Source organism: Polypterus senegalus, chromosome 15 (genome assembly GCF_016835505.1).
Source record: "Polypterus senegalus isolate Bchr_013 chromosome 15, ASM1683550v1, whole genome shotgun sequence".
NCBI lineage: Eukaryota > Metazoa > Chordata > Cladistia > Polypteriformes > Polypteridae > Polypterus > Polypterus senegalus.
In genome coordinates this window covers 21555899-21563788 of record NC_053168.1, presented here as the reverse complement: position 1 = coordinate 21563788, position 7890 = coordinate 21555899, and the positions used below count along the sequence as shown (strand labels likewise).

The following is a 7890-nucleotide window of genomic DNA, read 5'->3' as shown; positions in this document are numbered from 1 at the left end:
TGAACCTCACAATTGTTTTTGATTACTTGTATCAAAATCGGAGTCCGATAAGTCATAGTCCAGTTCAGAGATAATAGGCAAAATGTCGTCCATGGGGTATTATGTTTTACGCATTCGCTTTGATCTCTTGCCAGATGTCAGTCCCATTTTTGCCGTTGTTTACGCCTTGCTACTCATGTCAGCACAGGAAATCTCAGTCAAACCAACAAATCTAACATTCCTTCAGGCAACGAGAGTCCATCTAAAACATAACAGTTGGTTTTGTCACAGTTTACAGTTGATTACCATCGTCAACTCCTCCTTTTGACAAAAGTCGACATCAGCCCTGAAAGAGTTAAGCCTGCAGCTGATCCCACAAAGGTGATGGGTAAGATTGTATTTGTTTCTCATTGAAATACTGTTAAGAGAGGGAGTTTGTGAATGGCAGCTGTGTTTCTTTGCCTTAGGTTTACTGTTTAGCAGAGAGACAGCTTGCAGTTAAGAGCGAGCAGCTGGCCGTGCTGTGCGGGAGGAAAAGCAGAGCAGTGTAAATACTGAATTGCACATGAGTGAAAGTTGCCACCATTATGGGCAACTAACCAGTGGCGACACTAGTCACAATATGTTTATCTCTACTGGCCTGGGTGAATCTAGAAATTCCCCAAAAGGAGATGGAAGTAGTTGTTTAGGCTGGGGTGGCCTGCTCTGCCCATAGCATCATGTAGCCATTGCAGCCCTCATCAGAATGAGCAGAGTCAATGTGAATTAAAATTCAGTTAGCCATAACATTGAAGTAGTCGGGTAAGGTAAGAGTGAGAGGCGCTTGTGGAAATCTTCCTGCTTGATGTACTGTATTGTCAGGTTGTTTCATGTCTCTAGATTAGTCAGGCATGACAGAGTGCACCCTATTTAGCTAATTCCCATCACACATCTGTTTACTGTTGAGACAGACCTGAGCGTGGAGAATGTGGGCTCACAAAATCAGCTGAGCCTTGGCCCATAACCGGGACATGAAAGGCAGTGAAAAGTCCTTCCTAAAATCGTGTGTCACCTCAACTCTGCTCCATTAGTGCACTTTAATTGAATGTAGTGTTGTACATTATTGACGAAAAAAGCCCTGCTTGAGACAAAAGTTAAGTGGATAGAACGGGAGTCGAGACAAACGGCACTGCTAGCCTCCTGGCAGCTGAACGTGTGTTATCATGTTTCATTTTTATTATTTAAATGTCGGTTTTTATTCAAGGTCGAGGTCAAGGTTGCTGAATGTTCTAAAGTGAATGATGTCATTTTATGTGTGGCAAAGGGAGGAGGATTGAGGCGAGAGGAGCACCACACTGCACATGGGCCAGTTTCTGTACATGTTTTGCTGTTTTAATACTGCTAATTATTCAGACAGGCAAAGGCCTGTTAACCCTCTTTTTTGCAGCAGGCATCTTGTGTTCTCCAGGATAGGGTGGGCATCAAAAGAGAAGTGTTTAACAAAAGTGTTCGCTGGCAGCCTTTTGCTTAGGAGTTCAGCTGTATACGATTGGGTCAAAAAGGCGAAAAAAAGTCAGATGGCTAACTTCTGCTGTTTTCACAGCAATTGCTGGCGCTGCTGCACCAGGTGATGTGTGGGTGTGAGAAAGGAGCCAGTAGTGGCGGGCCTGTGACTGTTGTCACAACTGTAGCTCTCCTCTATGGTTGTTTTTCTGTGCTGGCTGATGACGGCAGCGCTCAGCCCACGCATACAGGCAAAACAAACAAACAAGCTCACCGTTCTCATTCATGTTGTATGGCCTCACATCGGTGCTATGATGTAAATTCTTGCTCTTAAGGTTCATGTTACTAAGTGAGAATTCTTTTATTTGCTCCTTTGTCTTGCTAAAATATGTCATTTTTGATAAGCTGACATAATCAGCAGGCGGCACAGTGGCGCAGTGGGTAGCGCTGCTGCCTCTCAGTTAGGAGACCCGGGTTCACTTCCCAGGTCCTCCCTGTGTCTGCGTAGGTTTCCTCTGGGTGCTTCGGTTTACTCCCACAGTCCAAAGACATCCAGGTGAGGTGCATTGGCGATCCTAAATTGTCCGTGGTATGGGTGTGTGTGCCCTGAGGTGGACTGGCACCTTGCCCAGGGATTTGTTCCTGCCTTGAGCCCTAGGATTGGCTCCAGCAGACCCCCATGATCCTGTATTTAGGATATAGCATGGTGGATGGATACTTGGTGTGCTATCAGGGTTTGGAGAGGACATTTACTAAGAAAATGGGCCTAAGTTATAGTGCTGTTGGTTATTCCGATATATTAGAAGTACTATGTACTATGATAATGGACGGATGGATGACATAATTAGCAATCATGGACACTCATTTTTTTGCCAGGTTTGGGAATATTATCCAACCTGCTATATTCTAACTACAGGGTCACAGGAGTCTGCTGGAGCCAAGCACACACTAGGGACAATTTAGGATCACCAATGCACCTAACCTGCATGTCTTTGGACTGTGGGAGGAAACCCACGCAGACACGGGGAGAACGTGCAAACTCCATGCAGGGAGGACCCAGGAAGTGAACCCGGATTTCCTAACTGCGAGGTAGCAGTTCTACCCACTGCGCCACTGTTTGGGAAAATTATAATAACCCTAAAGTTAAACCCAAATCTCCAATGAAATGGAAGACATAGAAATAAAAGTGGGAACCAATTTGCATTGAGAATTAAAATGAAGCAAGACCTGTTTTGTAAAATGGCCATTGTCTCCTGTCTGTGCACGTCACTGCTCCTGACACTCTGGAATGCATCAAGAGGTTGTGTGGAGTGATGATACGCTTTACTTGTGCCAGGTCAGGTTACCATGTCGGTGACCCTGCTTTTTTTCTGCTGTCACAGGGTGACCTGACCCCCCAGCAGGTTTCTTGATCCTCATGAACTCCTAGTGTGTTCTTCACCTTCAGATTGCACGACAGTGCTCTTCAAACAGGTTTCGAGCTGTGATGGTGCAGATGTTTACAACCTTTGAAAGTGAATGCTGGTCACTGAGTGCTGGGCGTTTCTTTCCCTTTCATCAATGCCAGTCATATCTAAGGTGGTGTCACACACGTGCGAACAGGGAACAGCTAAAGGGCTTGAGTAGTGATAATGCCATATCAGATAAGGGGGCGGCAGGGTGCACTGACTGTCTTTCTCAGTTCCTTGCAGACCATTCCCAGGAAATCCCACCAGGTTCCGGTAACTTGGATGATGTCACTTCCGGTTCTAACCATGATGACGTCACTTCCTCTATGGTCCTTTAAAACTGCCATTTTACCTCCAGTCTAGCAGTTCTGTTTTGGACTCAGTCTTGTGAACATCTCTGTTCATTTATTTTCGAACATTTGCAGCCAGGATGTAATATACAGGTGGCTGCCCCAAAACTTTATAATGTCTGAAGAGTATTTCTTATCAGAGTTGGAAACTCCATCCAACATTCGGGGAAGCAAGAGGATAAGAAGTTTGAGGGTCACATATTTATTTCTCTTGAATTATATTATTTTACACGTTTGGTCCCCATGACACTATCATTCTTGCTGTTTTTAAGAACTTTCCTAAAAGAGTTTTTTTCCTGCCTTGCGTCCATATGCTGGCTGGGATATGATCCAGCCCCACCCCTGCGACGCTGGTCTGGATTAAGCAGGTTAGAAAATGACATGATTTTTCAACAAAAAAAAAAAAAAACACCAATATTATGGGAGTCATCCATGTTGAAAAAAGACCAGCTGTGCAGGCTACCTCAGCGTTTGACTCCTTCTGCAGTGACCTTTCACCTGCCCTGGTGGTGTGGTTTCCTCTTGAATGACCAAATCACAGTAAACTCTTTGTGTCATGTGATTGATTTCATTCTGATTTCCTTCCATATTTATGTGAGAACTCACACCATTGAATAGACAAAGTATCCTTACCTCGAGAAAAATATGAGATAAAATGATCATCTCCAGTTGTCACAAACATGCATCGGAAATGCGGAAGTCATATTTGGTACGTTTTATGCTTTTATTATCCGTAGGAGCCCCATGACCCTTAGTGTTTATTGTAAAATGCCAAGACTGGCTCTGAGTTTTTAAAAAATGTATAGAACATGCTTAACTTTAGAACACAGTTTCACATGGCAAATGAATATATGCCATGTTTGTGCAGAAAAAACTTTGATTTGAAAAGTGCCAAACTAATCCTTTAATGTTCCTGTATTAGCTCGTCTCTGATTGTACGTTGAGCAGGTGAAGCTGAACATACGTTACATGCGTGTGACACTACGGCCTGCCCGTGTTTACAATATTTATTTTGTCACTTTGTCGACGTGATGTCTTCCACTGTTGACTGTGGCACATTTTCACTGTAAGTGCTGGCGGGTGGCCAGCTGGCTTACTGGATTATTTGAAGAAAATCGACACGCCTTTGGCATACCTGGGCGGCTGCTTTAATAAATCACAAATCATTTATATGTGTTTTTAATCCTGCTTTGTGCCCTTTTTTTGAAGACGAGAGTTCTAAAGTGCAGTTGGCCATGGATCTACCAGCCTGAATCAGAAGAATAGCAGGCTGGATTTCTTAGAAGAGTTCACCAACTTTTTAATGTTTCATTTCTTCTATCACTTTAAATGTGATAATTCTGCTTAACCAGTCCAGTTCAAGGCTACATCAGTGTGTCCCAACATGTTCATCCTGGCACACCACCATGTTCCTTTGTGTGGAGGTGTAGCTTACTTAAATTATTTTTTGTTAAAATGTTTATTTTTACCTGGAACTGAAATTAAAGGCTTTTTTATCTACAGCAATTTAAACTCTGGTCACCTTTTGGCAAGCATATGTCAGAGAAGAGAGGCTGCTGCATGCACCAAAGCTAACAATGCCAAGAGAAGTGACCCATCTGTAGCTTTTCTGATCTTCTTGGCTTACACTTTCTGTGCTCTCCACAGCTCTCTGCTGCAGATTATGATGTCACACTTTAGACTCAGTGAGGAATTAAACAAAATGTTGCGATTCCAAGTGGAGGTGCAGTGGTCAGCTTTTGAATCGATGCCCACACTCAGTCCATGAACTTCAAATGATTTACTGCTCATTCCTGAAGAGACGCACAGCTCTAAAGATCTGCCTGGGATTCCTGCCTGCTCTACGGCCTGGGAGGACTTCTCTCTGTAGGTGAGTGTTATGAAGTAAAGAGCTCCCAAGTGCGTACAGTCTCTCAGAATGCTCACTTAAAGGGGGAAAACCATCAAACCCTGGCTAATCAGGAAAAGTGCAAAGGTGGAATCTGAATAAATTTAAAAGATTTCTTGTAAAAAGTGCAAACAAACACCGAAGACGATGCCTTCATAATATACAATCCTAAAAGTGAACAAAATTCAAATGTATAATCCTAAGAATGGTCAAAAGGCGGGGCCAAAGTTCACAAAAATGTATTGGAAAACACAATTGACTAATAATCTTCTTCCTTTTAGACCCTTTTGTTATTTTTATTAGATTATTAGACTCTTATTTGGTGTTTTTATTATCAGTTTTGATTATTTTGACACTTTTTAACAGGTTTTGTCTATTTTTTCATTTTTCTTCCTAGCCCTAGTCACTGGATGGACACACAGATTCCCAAATTCTTAGCCCTTAAGGGAATTGCTCAGCTTGATTTGGGAAAGTGCAAGCTGATTGGTGGAAAAACTAAGGATAACAAGGATGTGGATGGTGGAAAAGACGAAAATAAGGAATTCCACGAGGAGCTGAGTTTACACGAGTTGCCTCCCAAAAAATAAAAGTGGGCTGAAGGTATGGGAGTGCATTAAATGGCAGGCAAAGTGGAAGAACATATTTGTTTCTTTCTTTTGAAAATAGGCACTGCTCATATAAAGCCTGTGATGGACACTCAGGTAGGCAAATATCTTTATTCTTTCACTGGGGTCTTGTGACATCGAAAGGCTCTTCAAATTCATTAATGATAAGGAACTGTGTCTTTCATATTCTTGTTTTTCTTGTGTTGGTCTATAATGTAACTGTCCTAAGGAGGGTAAGCATCATTTTGCTGTCCTGCAAGAATATTGAATGTGTATCCATTCTTTTTCATACAATTCTATTGTTGATTGTGTTATCTTTCTTGAGTGTAGTGTTTGAAGCAATTTTACGACTTAATACTTGCTTGAGTTCTGAAATCGTGTTCAGTTAAACATATACCGGCACTGATTGACATTTATGTGAATTAGTGACATTTTTCTAGGTTATCCGAGTGAGCCAAGGGTGTTACAGTTTCAATCCGATGATTCCAATGCTCGCAGTATCTGAGGGCAGGAGAACAGCTTGGCAGTACAGCAGTGGTACCAAGTGCCACATCAAGATACAGAGAAGAGAAACTGCATAGCAGAGGGTTAGAAAAAGTTTACAAATTTTTATGTAGAAATGACTATCAAACACGGATGCAGTCTGCACATCTCATCAGCAGCTCTAGTCAGGGTGTGCTAAACTGAAGTAGTGAGTCTTAAAAGCTGAGACTGAAGGGGCAACTCTTGTAGTAGCAGGCAGACCATTCCACAGTTTAGGGGCCCTGTAGCTAAAAGCTCGACCTCCCACTGTTATTTTATTAATCCTTGGAATCATAACCAGGCTGGCATCTTGAGATCTTAATGTCCACTATTATATTATTAATCTTCAGAATCATAAGCAGGCTGACATCTTGACATCTTAATACACGCCCTTGTTTGTAAGTAATCTCAGATAAATAAGCAGGGCCTTGGCCATTTAAGACTTTACATGTTAAATGGAGGATATTGAAATCTGCCATAAACTTAACTGGGAGCCAGAGTAAGGACTAGAGAACTGTTGTGATGTGTTTATACTTCCAAGTTCTTGTAATGGTTCTTGCAGCAGCATTCTGAAATAACTGAAAGTTGCATAAGGAGCCATTTGAACAGCCAATGAATAACACATTGCAGTAGTTAACCCTACTTGAAATAAATGCATGGATTAATTTCGTAGTATTCTGCATATTTAGAAAGAAATTGTAATTTTCCAACATTTTTAAGATGGAAAAACGTCCCACAAGCCATTTGACAGTTAAGCAATAATCAGTCTTTAAAAAATGTGTCATTTATCACTCATCTGTGCGATATGTTGTTTAATCTTGTTATTCCTGTTGTTATTCTTGTTTATTTTTGTTGTGCTCTGCAATGGACTACCGCCCTGTTGTTCCTGCCTTTTGTCCTGTGCTTGCTGGGAGAGGCTCCAGCCCCCCATGACCCTGCTCAGGATTAAACAGGCTTAAGTGTTTCCTCAACAGTTTTATATGTGTTTTAAACAACATGCCAGTCTCAAAGATAATGCCTAAGTTGAATAGTCGTAGCCAACTGACATAAAGAGTGACAGAATATTGTTGCGGCCTCATCATTCCCCCAGTAAATAACATTTCTGTTTTTTCTGTATTCAGAGATAAGTCATTTCCATGCATCCACTCCTTTAACCCATCGACACAGATAAGGAGAGCATCAGAGAAACGTCATTTGGTCTAAAAAGAATGACATAGCTGGGTGTTCTCTGCATACGAGTGAAAGCTGATGTGATGTTTTCGAAAGATAGTTCCCATCATCTTCTTCTTCTTCTTTCGGCTGCTGCCGTTAGGGTCTGCCACAGTGGATCATCTGTCTGCATATGGATTTGGCAAAATTTTACACCGGATGCCCTTCCTGAGGTAACCCTCCCTATTTATCCGGGCTTGGGACCGGCGCAAAGAAACGCACTGGTTTGTGTATCCTCTGTGGCTGGGTCCTAAAGTTAGTTCCCATATAAAGTGAAAACAGTAGAGGTGTGAGTACTGAGCCCTGCGGGACACCATATTTAACTTCTACATATAATAATGAGTCCTGTCAGAACATTCTGTACATATTAAAATTGATTTTGTAAATCAGACCTAAACCAGGTAGGC

General features: G+C 42.0%; 1 long non-coding RNA gene across 2 annotated transcripts; it reads left to right on the top strand.

The window, feature by feature from the left end:
* The first annotated feature begins 335 nt into the window (after nucleotides 1–335).
* LOC120515936 lies at nucleotides 336–7618 on the top strand. 2 transcript variants are annotated; one of them, XR_005630737.1, is made up of 4 exons: nucleotides 336–367; nucleotides 4907–5129; nucleotides 5545–5848; nucleotides 7396–7618. It is a non-coding gene; the product is annotated as an uncharacterized LOC120515936 (long non-coding RNA). The 2 variants fall into 2 exon arrangements; XR_005630736.1 differs by lacking the exon at nucleotides 336–367 and having other exon boundaries at nucleotides 4540–5129.
* Nucleotides 7619–7890: the final 272 nt, after the last annotated feature.